General features: G+C 39.4%; 1 non-coding gene across 1 annotated transcript; it reads left to right on the plus strand.

The window, feature by feature from the left end:
* Positions 1 to 1,036: 1,036 nt before the first annotated feature.
* TRNAA-AGC lies at positions 1,037 to 1,108 on the plus strand. Its single transcript has one exon. It is a non-coding gene; the product is annotated as a tRNA-Ala (tRNA).
* The last annotated feature ends 15,112 nt before the right edge of the window (positions 1,109 to 16,220 follow it).

Below are 16,220 nucleotides of genomic sequence, written 5' to 3' on the forward strand. Positions count from 1 at the left end.
AGGTGATTGAGAGATATGAACTTTGGGTCATTAGCTTGCACATGAAAGGTATGTTCAAAAGGGACTAATTTGCTATCTCTAAGAATTAACTAGCCCTGGCAGAGCCTCTCTTTTCCCAGTCAGCCAAGTTCCTAAGATATCAAAGCATCATAAAAGACAGAAAATGAAAAACAAGATTTATACAGTCACATAATATGTATACATTACATGAATGAAAAAATAAATAAATGGCTGATTTCTTCAGCTCAGCATTACAATCTTTGTTCACATCTTCTCTGACCTTTCTGAAAATGAGCAAATGATTTCAAAGAGAGCTAACTACAAATTTTTCTCCAACTTCTCCTCTTAAAATGTTACTTTCACTATTCAGGTTAAAGAGCGTATCATTTTGTGTTTTGCCCAAAAGCAAAAATGAAGTAGATGGACATGTATGGATCATGTAGAGTTCCTCTACTCTCTATTATACATAGGTCCTATGTTGAACTTGGATGATCCATTTTTCTTTAAAATCTCAGATTACCATTTATTGAAGAACTTAAACCTTCACAAAAATAAATGTTGGTGTCATTAAGACAAAAACATCACCAACCCACTTTGTAAGCTTTCAGGGAACTAATTTGAAGTGAATATCAATATTTTAAGAAATAAATGAAAGAGGAAATTACTTATTTTAACTTCTGGAGACCTTTAATGACTGTATGATACACATTAAAACAACCAAATACTAGCACTATTATGGGGGACTTTGTTCATATAAATAAATTCACGAGGACACTTTAATAACATTTGCAATTAAAATTATCCTCTGGCACTGGAAGGACGGCTTTCAATTACATGTAGATCATTGGATTCATTTAATTCATATGACTTGTAAATTTGAGAGTCTGTGCTTCTAAAAATAAAGCCTTGAAATCTTTCCTGAATATACACAACTCCATTAACAACTTCCTTAATTAAAATTATCAACAGTAAATACTTTTGATTACAGTTGCTATATATCATAACTTATTTAATGTTTCATCTATTTTATATAGCTGGCGGTATAGCTCAGTGGTAGAGCACATGCTTAGCATGTATGAGGCCCTGGGTTCAATCCCCAGTACCTCCATCTTGGACTTCCCTGGTGGTCCACTGGCTAAGTCTCTGAACTCCCAATGCAGGGGGCCTGGGGTTTGATCCCTGATCAGGGAACTAGGTCCCACATGCTGCAACTAAGACCTAGGGCAGACAAATAAAATTTCAGGGCTTCCCTGATAGCTCAGTTGGTAAAGAATCAGCCTGCAATGCAAGAGACATGGGTTTGATTCCTGGGCTGGGAAGATCTGCTGGAGAAGGGATAGGCCACCCACTCCAATATTCTTGGGTTTCCTCTGTGGTAAAGAATCTGGTAAAGAATTTGACTGCAATGTGAGAGACCTGGGATCAATCCCTGGGTTGGGTAGATCCCCTGGAGAAGGGAAAGGCTACCCACTCCAGTATTCCGGCCTGGAGAATTCCAGAGACTATATAGTCCATGGGGTCGCAAAGAGGAAGGACGGCTTTCAATTACATGTAGATCATTGGATTCATTTAATTCATATGACTTGTAAATTTGAGAGTCTGTGCTTCTAAAAATAAAGCCATGAAATCTTTCCTGAGTATACACAACTCCATTAACAACTTCCTTAATTAAAATTATCAACAGTAAATACATTTGATTACAGTTGCTATATATCATGCCTTATTTGATGCTTCATCTATTTTATATACCATCATACAGGAATTTCAAACTATTGACTTCATCTTCACATATTCAGACTTAATAATCACACTTATAAGAATTTAGCTGCCTTCTTTAAAGGGAAAAACATACACTGTATTTTGCTCATAAGCAATTATGTAAAACAGAATCCAGAACTTCTGTGTTGATTTTTCTGCACCAAGTCAGGTGGTCATCAAATCTCTTTTGTCCATTGTTTGGAGCCAAGACCATGTAAGGAGAAAAGATGTCCTGCCTTAATGGAAGAGAGAAAGACAGCACTAGGTGGTCCTAGTATGGTGGGAGGATTTTATCTATTATTAAGGATCAGAGATATTGAATCCAATTATATAAATGAATGTTAATCGAAAAAAAAAAAAAAAAAAGCAGACAGCTGGTCAACCTATTTCAGTATACTAGCTAAGATGGGAAAGATCAAGAAATGCCAAATGCCCATCAGACAGGTTCAGAATTTGATAAGAATGCAGATGGGGGACACTAATGAACAAAAGTGAAATTTTGAAACATCTCAGCTAAATGAGTATGGTTGGAGTTTGCTGTCAGAACAAAAGACGTCTATAGTGGAGAACTTGATTCTGATGGAGAAGAAGATTAATCCCACAAAGAGATATCCTTATTGCCATTCTGTAGCATTGCCAAATAAGCAGTGGCACATATCTAAGCTAAATGGGTAGGAATGGTTTTAGAGCAAGTCTTTGTTCAGCTTCAGTGAGCTTCCTATGTATCTATTAGTCCTTTGGTATATGTGGTTTTGACTCCCTGGCAAACTGGCAAATGATACCTGAACTTTAAAGTGACTCAATTAATTAAAATGGTATCTTAATTAGAGAAACAAACAAAAGTTTATGAAGTATGCTCTACTCCCTTTCAATTAAATGACTTAATGTCATTAACAAGAGTCCTTCTTGAGATTAATCAGGGGAGGTCGAGGGATTTGGTTATAGCTGGGCATGTATATGTCACATCACCAGAACTCTGTTTACAGGAGCAAATTTCTGGAAGGAACTCCTCCTAGGGCAAGTGATCTGTAGCTACTACACTGTGTTGATCATCGCAGGTGATGCTGAGTTTAGCATACTACTTTTCATGTAAATAGTCTGTTGTCTAGCCACTGGGGACATTTGCCTAGGGTAAAGAGAAAGGAAAGCAGAAAAAAGAAAATGCTAAAAGAATCTCTCTCTAAACGTCCATGGATCATTGATCTCAGAACAGTGCTAACAGTACTGGCACTGTAGCCTCAGCAGCATTTTTAGTGGATTTATATTGGCACCAAAGCCTTTGGCATGCTGGCATTAGAAAGAGTGACTAAGGGTTAGAAAAAATCTCATGTCTTTCTCATTAAGTGTAGTGTTGCAGCCAACAAAAGAATTTTCAAAGAGGAACAGGCTTTTTACTTATGTATATACCGTATATAATTCATAGGGTATCACACATATACACACCACTGAGAGGTCAAATAATAATTGTGTATGTATACAGGGCTGCTATATTAGAGTGTAGATGGAGTGGCACTTTCTCTGTTGTAACAGAAAGCAAGATACAGGTAGATTATTCAGTGGCTAGAGGATTAGAATATATAAGTGTGAAAGTATTTAGATTTAATCAAATCTCAAATGATGAAATGTAACAAGGAGACTCTAGAGCTCCTTGAATTATGAAAACCTATTTTGAACTGGAGACAATATTTTTCTTTCAGGAAAAGAGGCCTCAAAATAAATTGACTTTCTTTGGGAAGATTTTTATTGTTCTTCTGATCTTGTTAAATATGGCCCTTCTGTTTTTCCTACCTATAGAGCTGAATGTCATAGGGTATTCACTTCCCAATAGAAGCATCATTATATATTCCCAATTATTTTGTCAGGTAGGGTTTAATTCTGTAACTTCTTGTGTTATCTTTCTCTGGCCTCAGTATCAGGGTAACACTGGTCTTATAATTTGGGAAGTGTTTCCTCCCCTACTATTTTTGAGAAGAGTTTGTGAAGAATTGAGATTAATTCTTCCTTGAATATTTGATAAAATCTAACAATCTAGACATCTAGGTCTAGATAATATTTGTTTTTTTTTAATTCAATTTACTTATTATAGGATCCATTTAGCCAAGCTCTTCACGAGTCAGTTTTAGCCATGTCCTTGTAGAATGTGTTCATTTTATCTGAGTTATATAGTTTGTTGCCTTTCAATTGTCCAATGTACTCACTTTATAGCCCTTTTATTTCTACAAGATTGGTATTAGTATGAAATGCTAATGTTCTTTCTTTTATTTCTGATTCTAGTTGAGTCTTCTTTTTTTTGGTATATCTAACTAAAATTTTCTCAATTTAGTTGATCTTTTCAAAGAATCAGTTTTTGGTTTCATTTATTTTCTCTATTTCATCTATACTCTTTTTATTCCTATTCTCTATTAATTTCCACTCTGATATTTAGTTCTTTTCTTCTGTCATCTTTAGTTTTGGTTTTACATTTTTCTCCAGTGTCTTAATGTAGAGGTTAGGTTACTTATTTGAGATATTTCTTCTTTCCTAATACAGGTATTTCCAACTATAAATTTCCCTCTAGGAACTGCTCAATTCTTAGTTCTTAGCTATATCTCACAAGTTCTGTTATGCTGAATCTTCCTTTTCATTTATTTCAAAGTATTTTATAATTTCTGTTTTGATTTCTTCTATAATCCATAGGTTAAATAGAAGTGTTTATTTTCCTCTTATTTGTGAGTTTCCCAGTTTTTTTTCCTGGAAATGATTTCTAATTTTATCCTATTGTGGTCTGAGAATGTACTATATATGATTCTTAATCTTTTAAATGTATTGAAGAAATAAATGTCTAAAGGAATGTGGGCCTTTAGGTGAAGACAACAGAGCAAAGGCAAGACAGGAACACACATGAGATACTCACAGAATATGAGCAAATTATGTTAACTATAAGGTTTTTTTTGTTGTTGTTAAGTTCCTCCTAAATATAAGGTGAGCCTGTGAGGGTGCTAGGTGTTAAAGTGGTAATGGAACTTTCTGTAAGAACCAGGGGAGATATAACAGGAAAGGAAGTTTTTTCAACTATCAAAACACACCTACTATAGCAAAACCTTATGAGCATTATAACTATGGGCAGTATTTAAAAAATTTTAATCCCTCCATAATTAGTAGACTGTAGTAAGAAGTCAGAGGTTAAGCAAATCTTTCTCTTTACCTGTATGTGTATAGGCAAGAGAGCTATACTATATGCTTACATAGAAATAATATAGCTATAATTTATGGTGGTGGTCATAGAAGCAATTGCACATCTGACCTGTGATTTTTTTATTTCTATTTCTTTACAAGCATTAGCGCCACAGGCCAGGAACTATATATTGTTTTGTTTTTTAATTTTTTATGCTATTTATCAATATACCCCTAGTATCTAACTCAACAGCAGGACACGGTACAGGTGCAATACACATTCCTTGTATAAGGAGATGAATGGAACATGGGTTAATTAATGGATGGATGAGTATACATTTTTTAAAAATCACCAGTGATCTTGGTTTGGTATACGCTAAATGTGAGATGTTTGGGGTCATTTTCTATTGTCAAAATTGGGAAGAAAAAAAAAACACACTTGAATTCCTAGTCCATGAATTGTAAAAATGTCTGCAAAATATCTGTCTTTCTTTGCAGATGGTATAATTATCCAGAGTTTAGTGTAACTCAGTCAACAAGAAACAAGAGGACTTCCTGGAGACAGGTTAATGTGTCAGTTATGAAATGAACTAACCATGTCCACTAGGGCCCTATGGAAAACATTCTAAGAACTCTCGCCTTTAAATAACCATTAAAAACCATTTTCATCCTTAATAAAATACAGATAATTTTCCCAATGCAAAACTGCTGAGCACCATTTTTCCAGTTCATCAATGTGCAAAGCTAGTCTATACACAAGTCAGTTCAGAGGGTGTGCAGAAGGGAGGAAAAGTGAATACCAAGATGAAAATATCCGTTAAAAGTACAAAGTGCAGTAATGATTAGGAGCCTATACAACTTAACTCTCAACTCTTACAAATGGCAGAAACCAAATTTCTGAGTAATCCTCCCTAGTGTAGGTCAAGGCAGAATGGATTAGTTGAAGGTGAATGGACAGTAGTGCAGTCTGATCGATTGCCCTCAGTATGCTTCAGACATCCCAGAGTGTCAAAGCAGCTTGGTCTGATTGGTTGCACTATAGGTTGTTTTGTCAGAAATTTAAATGAGTGGAGAAACCAAACAAACTTATACTTCTCAAGGGCAAGCTTTGTTTGGAAACAGGAAGTAGGTACCTTGCAGATGTCAAACAATGCATATGCATATATCCTAGTATTAATATTGGTAGTTTACTTGCAGAAATTTGTCTCCTTTAGCAACAATCCCCTATACTCTTCAGCAACCATTCAATCCAGTTATAGGTGGAATTCATCTTAGCATTGGCACATAGGTTTTGTTTCTTTTATGTATATATCATGGAGCCAACTTTGAGAGGTATTATGTAATCTTGAGACTTTGCTCACCAGAACCAGGATATTTTTAGCAAGTGCAACTCCAAGGACTAGTACTTAGTTTGAGACTAGAACATGCCTGGAAGAAGTGGGGTTCATTCCAGGAAGGGAAGCTCCAGATGCTGGTGTTGAGGGAGGCTAACCACAGAGCACAAAGGTCATGGCACAAAATGAAACAATCCTGGCCAGGAGTAGTCTACCAGAGAAAATGAGGGATGTATGACAAAAACGGTTCAAAGAAGCAGGCAATTAACATTAAAGGTGGCAGTCTTGGTCCTCAAAGCATTTTCTTTCCTTCCTCCCTCCATTTACTCACTCAACCAAAAACATGCTAAGGTATTTTATTTGACAGATATTACAGATATAATGAGTTAAACAAATGTACTTCTCCTCTCATAGACCTTACTATCTAATGGGTGAGACATTTACATATTAAATACACAAACAGATGCATTATCATGAACTGTGATTAATTATCAGAAATTCATGGGTCTGTGAGTGTGATAAGAAATCCTGATATAGCCTGCTGGGTATGGTGAACACTCACCAACTTCTCTAAGGAGGAGATGTATGAACTGAGATCTGAAGAATCAGCAAGAAAATGGGGTTGAGGAGGCATTCAAAGTTGTCAGGTAGGAGATATTTCTACATTTGAAAAATGAAAAGAACGCCAGGGCATGTGAACTACAGAAAACAGGAGGGAGATTGGGACAAGGGACTGGATAGGAAGCAGAAACTGATCATTCAAGATCTTGTGAATCATGGTAAGATTTTGTTTTTTATTCTAAAAGCATTGGGAAAATAATGAATGCTTTAAATGAAACGACATAATTAGACATTGTGGTTTTTTTTGAGACAGATTACTGTGATTGACACATGGACAAATAATGGTGGGTCAAAAAGGTGGAAGGAAATGGAATGAGACAATTCTGGGGGACCACTTAGAAAGTTTTTTTTTTACAATTTGCTTTCTGGACGAGAAACGATGGCAGTCTGCCTGAGGATGCTATAGTAGAAGAAGCCAGAGAGAAGCTGATGTATTAGAGGAGATAAGATGAAAAAGTCATGGTAGATTGAATGAGGTGTGTGGGTGGTTGATAGAGAGTGAAGTGACAGAATTACTCTTCAAACTCTCATTGAAGAATGACCTAGATGATTGCATGCTTTACTAACATAATGAACAATAGAAGAAGAACAGATTGACACTAGGTAGAAGGGGGGATTGAATTCAGTTTTGGACATTTTTAGTTTTAATTCCTTTGAGACATGCTAGGAGAAGTGTGGGGGAAAAATAGTTGGAGGTATAAGACTGCCTATAGGCTAACTCAGTGCAAAGTTACAGACTAGTCTCATAAACTTGGGAGTTATTTGCATATACATGATAGTTGATGATGGAAGCATTTGGTGGGTGTGATATTGCCTAGAGAATGAATAGAGGTTGAGAGGGGGAAAGCACTTGGAATCAAGCCTTGAAAAATGCAAACATTTGAAGTTAGAGAGAAAAAAGTGAACAAGAAAGAGACTAGAACTAGCAAACAGAAAAGAAGAAAAGGAGGTGTGCACGATACATCACAAATGGTGAAGGAAGAGAGTATCTTAAGAAGGACTGGGCAATCAACACTATTGAGAGCTGGTAAAGAACTGAGAAAGATGACGATTGAAAAATGTTCATTTCATAGTGACATGGAGGTCATTCGTGACTACACATTGCTTTTTTAGTGGAATTTTTGTGGTTGTTGTTATTACTGTTTTCTCTCCAGATCAATGGATCTCTTTCTCCCACAAGCAATAAACCCATTGCCTTGCAGATTAATGAATTAACCAAGATTTTCAGCAAAAAGAAGGTTTTAAAGAAAGAAAGTAGGTGGTGAAGAAGGAATTCATAGGGCCTGGACTCCATCTCAGGCCTGTCTGTGCTGATCATGTGCGGCCACCTCTCCAGTGGACTCTGAACTCTGTGCTTAGCATCTGTGGGAATGACAATGGAAGGATAAGACCCCCCTCTGGGCAAGGGAATCTTGAAGAAGAGAAAACAGACACTAATCACCCCTGCCTCTTGACACTATCTATCAGAATGTAAGCACAGGCTTATCGGTTATTAACTATTTGGAATGTAACTGCGGGCTTATTGATTATTGACTGTTTGAACATATAACACGTGAATGATGGGGTTATTGTAGTTGTATTTACCCTTCCTTTGTTTATGTAAGTCTTAAGGGAATTGGGGTAGTGGGTTTGGACGCGTACACATGGGGTATAAAAGATTTTCACAAATGCTGGTCAGGGTCCTTGGCTAAGAGGAGACTCTGCCTTGGGCCCGCCGGTGTAATAAACTGCACTCCACTATCTGCATTGTCCTTCTGAGTGAGTTTGTTTCCCGGAAAGCGTGGCTATAACAGTGGTAGATAAGGAAAGGTAGGAAGATAGAGTATAGAGATACTTTAGAAAGCGTATTAAAAATAGATGCCTGCGTACAATCTCTTTTGATTTGTAAGCAAAAAAAATAAAAATAAAAATCTACATAGCAGGGAAAGGAGACCTCTCTGTTGTAGGTAGTCTCCTTGCCCTTGTAGAGGTCTCTCCCCTAAAGGGGTTAGTCCATTTGATTGGCTTTGGGTAGTGAGGCATTATGTGAAGGAAGCAATAGTTTGAGAAGTGCTTATCTGTTGGGGCTTGTTATCTGGGAGTGCTCCTTCTTGGAACCCACCTGCCAACTATAAAGAAGCCTTGTGGCTCCTTGGAGATGCTCGCAGGAAGAAGTGAGACCTGTTGCTGAAAGCCCCAGCTGAGCTTATTGCTGGCAGAGAATATCAAGTGAGTGAGGCCGTTTGGGAACCTATTAGACAACCCAGGACCTCTGCCAAACTCAGCTGAGACAGAAGAACTGCCCCCACTGGGTCATAGACTCATGAAAAAAATAATACCTTGTTTTTATTTAGGCTACTAAGTTGTGGAGTAGGTGTGTTATGCATCAACAGGGAATGAAAGAGTCACCGTTTCTGTAAGCTCCTGGGTGATTCTAATGACAGTACTCCAGAATATAATCTATTAGTCCATTTCACTGGATTGGCCAGAAAGTTTGTTCCAGTTTTTTCATACAGAAAAGCCCCAAAGAACTTCTTGGCCAACCCAATACTACTGCCACCATCTTCCATCGTGTTCCTCCTCTTTGTTCTCTAGTTTCTGTTCCTCTCAAGTCTACCAGGAAGCATCAGAGATGAGAAGGGTGAGCAGGAACCCAGTATCGTTCCTCACTAAAGGTGCAACAGTGGGTAACTGATTTCATTCTTTGAGCCTCATCTCTAAAGCACAGAGGGCCATGATTCCACTGCAGGGAAAGGTGAGGAGATAGGTGTAGGGGATCTGGTATTTAGGAGACATTAGCTTCCTTTCTCCTATTGCCAGTTTATCTTTTGTCTTTGAAGTACTCATTAGTCCAACTATCTAGACTATTTTACTCATATTGAACATTTAGCTTTATTGTCTTCATAGTCACCTACATTCATAAAAATGAAGGGTTTCCTATAGATGTACTTATAAGGTATCCACAGGACTTCCCAAAGGGTTAAGGTTTGTTCTCAGAAAATCAGCTGTACTAAAATGCTATCTTGGAGTGAAGCAATCATTTATGCTGAAGTCAGGTGGGATGGGGGATCCGGAACGAATGCCCTTCTACCCGCTGTGCCACCTCCTGAAGGTTTCGAGCACTGGTTTTTGCAGGAAAGAAAATACTAGAAAACTTCCAGCTGTAGAGACACTGAAGGGAAACCAAAGTTCCTATTTCATTCCTAAGCTCTTCTTTTCTGCTTGAATAACTGGCAGCATCACTCACCTATTCAAGCCATCAGTAGGAAATGTTGATACTCTGTCCCTGAGGACAAATCTGAAATAAACTGTCAGGAGCCTGTAATGGTACTGTGCTCCCAAACAACTTGTGTCCCCAGGCATTTCTCAGATGGATAAGGAACTTGTGAAACTCATTGTGTTTTCCTCCCCCTCCGAGTCCTCAGTGACCTGTTATTGTGGCTGATCACTGGTGGTTCCCCTCAGGGTTGTTCCTGCAAGTGACTGGAGAGAGCACAGGCTGCAAGCTAATCAAGCTAAGGGCTACTTGGCTAAGAATTTACTTGACTTTGTATATCTGACTGCCCTTGGTGATATACATCATAGGATACTGGATAACTCAGGGAACCTACTGGGAATTTGGATTACTGGGGAAGGGGAAGAAAGTCTTAGTCTTCTAAAAACCACTAATCAGAGGCTTTGTGAAATCTGCTACCAGCTGGCTAGTTCATCATGCCATCCGATTCATTTGACACATGCGCTTCTAACAGGCAAGAAGGTGACAAGGCTGCCATGAGTCCTAGAGAGACAAAGAGGGTATACAGGATCACACTAGAATTTGTCCCACTTTTAAAATATTTTTTTTTAATGTGAAATTCACTCTAGAAGTTGGTCTAAAAAGTTTTTCCAAATAATCCCTGATTACCAAGCAGATTGAGAGGTGCTGTGATATCAGAATTGCCTTAAGAAGGTGGAAATATTATTGAGTCTACCCAAAGTTTATTTTTGAGACATGTGCTTGCATGCTCAGCCATGTCCGACTTTGTGCCACCCCATGGACTCTAGCCCACCAGGCTCCTCTGTCCATGGGATTTTCCATGCAAGAGTACTGGAGTGGATTGCCATTTCCTCCTCCAGGGGAGCTTCCTGACCCAACAATCAAACCCATTTCTCCTGCATTGGCAGGCTGATTGTTTACCACTGAGTCACCCTACCAAGAGATACTTATTAGGAGTGTTATCTCCTCACTGCCTCCTCTTCTAACTTTTCAGTTACCAGTAAGCAAATTATTCATTCATCCATTCATTCATTCACCATCCACTATGTGTAGACACCGTTAGATGCTAGGATATAAAAACAAATATGATATGGTGAAATAAACAGGCTAACAGGGAGGAAAGATATAATGTAAGTTCATACAAGTGATAGCTCTGAGAGCTGAGTGATTAACTCTGCCTGAATCAGTCAAAAAGTCTTCAAAAGAGTAGATGACACTTGATCGGAATTGTGTAGGATGAGTCAGAATTCTCTGGGAGATAGCAATAAGGCTGGCCCTGTAGGGAAAACAATATACTTTCTTTCTCCTCACAGCCAGTGACATGTCACATTCCTAGTTCTCAACTTGGCAGGGCACAAGCATCACCCATGGAACTGAGAGAAAACCAAACCAAATCAAATGCCCTCTCAGCCTGGGGGATGTGGTGAGGCACTGCCCAGATCTACTCTCTGGAGGCTGGCAGATGGTTCTCCACCCTGAGACTCTGTAGGGATTGTCAAGACTAATGGCTAAGGTCTCCTTCCCTCCAGGGCAGCCAGCATCTGGAATCATCCAACAGGTGGATATAAAGTCCCAGCTCCCTCATCCTACATAAAGGTACCTCTGCAGAGGCATCCTAACACCTCAGTCTCTCAGAGGAGTTGAGGCCTCCTTTGATAATGCCTTGCAGCTCATTTTCTTTCTCTGCCCAATCTCTTTGTTTTCAGAGGTCATCTCTGTCTCAGAGTTAGCTTCCTGAGAAACCCAGTCTGTGACGACTGGCCTCTTTCCACAGAATTCTGAGCCTAGTGGCTTTGACCCTGCAGACAAGCAGTTTTGTAAAGACTCACAGGCAACTTTAAGCCATGTCTCATTAAGAACCACTAACTGGTCTTCTCAAAGTGAGATGCGAAGACCCGCTTGCAAAAGAAATGCCTTAAGCAGATTTATTAAGTGAAGATCCCTAAAGCCTCATTATAGACCCTCAGGATTATATTTTTGGGAGAGGAGGACTGGGAATTTACATTTAACAAATTCCTCCAGGTTCTTTATACACGCATATGTTGTCTGAAACCACAAAAGCTTATCTCAAGCTCTCATGAATGTATTTATCCTTTCAACATGTAAGCAAATAAAGGAATGTAACCTTCCTTCCCAACTACAGACTTGCTGCTTCCTGAACCAAAATGCAGATGTGAGTAAATGTGATTCAGCAAGAGAAATGCTGGTTACCCCTGGGGTTTTTACCAACATAAGCTCATCATCTCAGTAATGACTCAGTGACCTCTGGTCCAATGGCAGAGAAGAATTTGCACTTCAAGGACACTCTGGCATATGAACACTTTTGTTCGGTATCTTTAGTACATGCTCTGATTCTCATCATTGCATTTTTTTTTTCTTCTTTCCCTGGCATACACTCAATATCAGAAATAGGGTACATCATTCAATGTATCCTAAGCCTTTAAAATGGAAGCCTCTAGGCATAATCAACATGACTCCTGGCAGCCCTTTCAGGCCCTTTCTCTGTCTTTTCCCTTGATATGCTTTGCTAATCTATTTTAAAATTATTTCCAGAGATGTTGCCTCAATAACCCTTCCTTGGCGGGCACTCCATTGTCTCAATGAGCTTCTAAGGTATTTTCCTCCTACTTACATCTGCTCACCATCTTCTCTTAAAAACTGAAAAAAGGCTATTGTTTCTTTATGTGCCTTTCTCCTTCTAACGTTGCTGAAAAGACAGTATAGAAATATAGCCAGTCTGGTTCATCATTAGGAACACCCCTAGAATCAATCTCCCTGGCCTCGAATCCTCATTCTGCTGCTTATTAGCTGTACAATCTTAAGCAAGTTGCATTATCTCTGTTTCTTTTTTTTTTTTTTTGATCTGTAAGTCTGAGATAACAATACCTACTTCCTGAGTCTATTGTGAGGCTCTAAGGAGTCAGTATATATAAACAACTTTGAATGGGAACAGATGTACCAGGTGCAGAGTAGGTGTTCCCTAGATTCTGGTTCTTATTACCATGGGTATGGGCAAATGGGATCCAAGTTATACTTGTCCGTTGCACACTTCTTGGTCTTGTTTGTGGGAGGAGAGGAGGGTGGGAAGAATTGGGAGATTAGGACTAATATATATACTCTATAAGGGGTTCCCTGGTGGTTCAACTGGTAAAGAATCCACCTGCAATGCAAGAGACCCTGGTTCAAGCCCTGGGTCAGGAAGATCCCCTGGAAAAGGAAATGGCAACCCACTCCAGTATTCTTGCCTGGGAAATCCCATGGACAGAGGAGCCTGGTGGGCTATAGTCCATGGGGTCAGAAGAGTTGGACATGACTTACCAACTAAACCGCCACATATACACTATCATGTATAAAATAGATAGTTGGTTGGAACCTCCTGGGTAGCACAGGATGCTCAGCTCAATGTTTGGTTATGACCTAGAAGGGTAAGATGGAGGGGTTGGAAGGAGGTCCTAGATGGAGGGGATACATGTATACATGCAGCATCTACACATGTGTACACTCATTGTACAAAAGAAACTAACACAATATTGTAAAGCCATTACACTCCAATAAAAAAATCAAAATAAGACCTATCTACTTAGTAGGAAGTGGGCAGAACAGACTTGATCAGAGAAGCTTTTTATAGAGACCGATAGAAGCAGAAAGAGTGAATGAGCTTAGCACCACAATGAGCCTGAGAACATGTCAGATAAAGAGGTTTCAGACCGCTAAATTCAGATCGTACTCCCTTGCTGATGATTTTCACCCAGAGCACTATAAATCAGTGTAGGTTTGGATCTTGTTTTGCAAAACTCTCTGTGTGGTTATGGGAAAGTAATTTAACTTCTCTGAACCTCAGTTTTATCTTTAAATTCAAATTACTCATTGATCCCCTCTTCACCGGATGGCTGTAAAAGCCAACAGCAGTGTACATGCCGGTGCAGGCCACCACGTTGGCATGGATTAAGCAGCAGCTAAATCCAGTGGGTTTTAAAATGGAAGGAGTTGAGGAGGCACTTAGGATCAGAGGATGCCACCTGTGAATTCCAGGAATGGGGAGCTTCCTGCTGGGCCTGCGTGAGCCGTGATGCTACAAAACCAGTGTGGTCTATTTAACTTCTCTCTGCTCTGATACTCCCAGTGGTGGCTCCCTCAGGAGTAAATACTGATGGCTAAGAAATGTATTTGACAAGCTGAAAGTCACTGACAGTCACTCTCCCACAGAGCAGACAGCCCCAAGAACAGGCAGCTTATTCCCCAGGCCACAGTCCCTGGGGGGAATCACAGCAAATCTTATTTTTAAAGGTGAATTTCTGACTGTTCACCCCTGCCTTGGATTCTACACACCATTAGGCTTTAATGAACAGAGGGAGGCAGCCTGAAGGTCCCATGTCCAGGACTCATTAAACAGACCCAAAGAGACACCAGAAGATTTTTTTACCACCAGATATTTGTTCTCCTAGGTTCCCTGAGTCAACAAGATGCTGACACAAGATTCTTCCTCCCAGATAACCTTTCATCTTTATCTTCACAGATACAGGGGCAAAGAGAAAGAATAAACATATGTAAAAAAATATTTGAAAACAGTATTTATTAGATATCTGCTTTGTGTCAAGATCTTTATGCTGTGTCTTTAATTTTCACAACAGAAGTGAGCTGGTGCAGATAGTCCCTTCTCAATTTTCTGGATGAGAATGCTGTAAATAGGCTCAGGGATGTATAAGCATTTGTCCTCGGTCATACAGCTCATAAGGAGTTGGCTGGGGTTCAAAGGATTTGTTGCCTAGACCCAGGTTCATGTTCTTATCATCACATCATGCTGCCCTTCCCCAGAAATCATTCAGGCTGATAATGATAATAGAGAGGAATGGGAGAGAATAGAGTTCCCCTCATTTTCAATAGCCCTAGAGTCTTTTTGCTCATGTTCCCATTTCGGCCATCAGAGAATCAAGCAGTAAATAAAGTCCTTGCAAATAAAGTCAAGGACCATGCTTGGGATAGTCTTGCAGTGATTCTCTGGTTATAAAGATTCAGAGTGATATAGTAATGAAGAAGCCTTAGTTTGCCTCCTGGTGAGGAAATACACTGCTTTTTAAGCCCCCAGGGCTTCACTGGTGGCTCAGACAGTGAAGAATCCACCTGTAATGCAGGAAACCTGGGTTCGATTCCTGGATTGGGAAGATCCCCTGGAGAAGGGAACAGAATTCCAGAATAACTGCAATATTTTGGCCTGGAGGATTCCATGGACAGAGGAGCCTGGCAGGCTACAGTCCATGGGGTTGCAAAGAGTCAGACACGACTGAGTAACCTTCACTTTCACTTTTTTAAGCCCCTAATTCCTTAAGTATTTTTCATCTTTGTTATTCAGAAGAAAGGGATTCATACATTAAATAAGCCTGTATCTAGGAGTCGGGTGTGACTGAGCAACTTCACCTTCACTTTTCACTTTCATGCAGTGGAGAAGGAAATGACAACCCACTCCAGTATTCTTGCCTGGAGAATTCCAGGGACGGGGGAGCCTGGTGGGCTGCCGTCTATGGGGTCGCACAGAGTCGGACATGACTGAAGCTACTTAGCAGCAGCAGCAGCAGTATGTACTAAATGTCAATTCCCATTCTAGTACTTGAGCTATGTTACTGAATAAAATAAAGATGTATTACCTTCAAGGAGCTTATTTTGTCAAACACATAAACGCCAAGAAACAAGACGTTCTATGGGAAGAGGTTACAGCAACTGGTACTCCTAAATGAGCTCCACTGTTTGGTATACAGGGATAGCAAACACATTCTATGTTTCCAAATTTGAGGGCATAGTATGTCAATATCTTCAAGAGACTTGCAACTAAGACCTCTTAACATCACAAAGAGATGTTGTGGATTATTACCACTTGTTCAACAAAAGAAGACAAATGCATGAGGTATGCTCAGAGGGAGCTCTCTGGCAACAAAGGCAAATTCCGTGGTGCACAGTGACACCAACACCAGCATTGTTTCATACCTAGATCTTGTGTGAGTACACCTGCACTATAGTATTAAGAAGAACTGATGCAAATTCAAGTTCTAACTTTCATTCTGTGGTATAAACTTGGACAAATTGATTGACCTCTGTGAGCTGTTATTTCTGAAGAAAGATAAGTT

The sequence above is a fragment of the Cervus canadensis genome, chromosome 8, assembly GCF_019320065.1.
Source record: "Cervus canadensis isolate Bull #8, Minnesota chromosome 8, ASM1932006v1, whole genome shotgun sequence".
Lineage (NCBI taxonomy): Eukaryota > Metazoa > Chordata > Mammalia > Artiodactyla > Cervidae > Cervus > Cervus canadensis.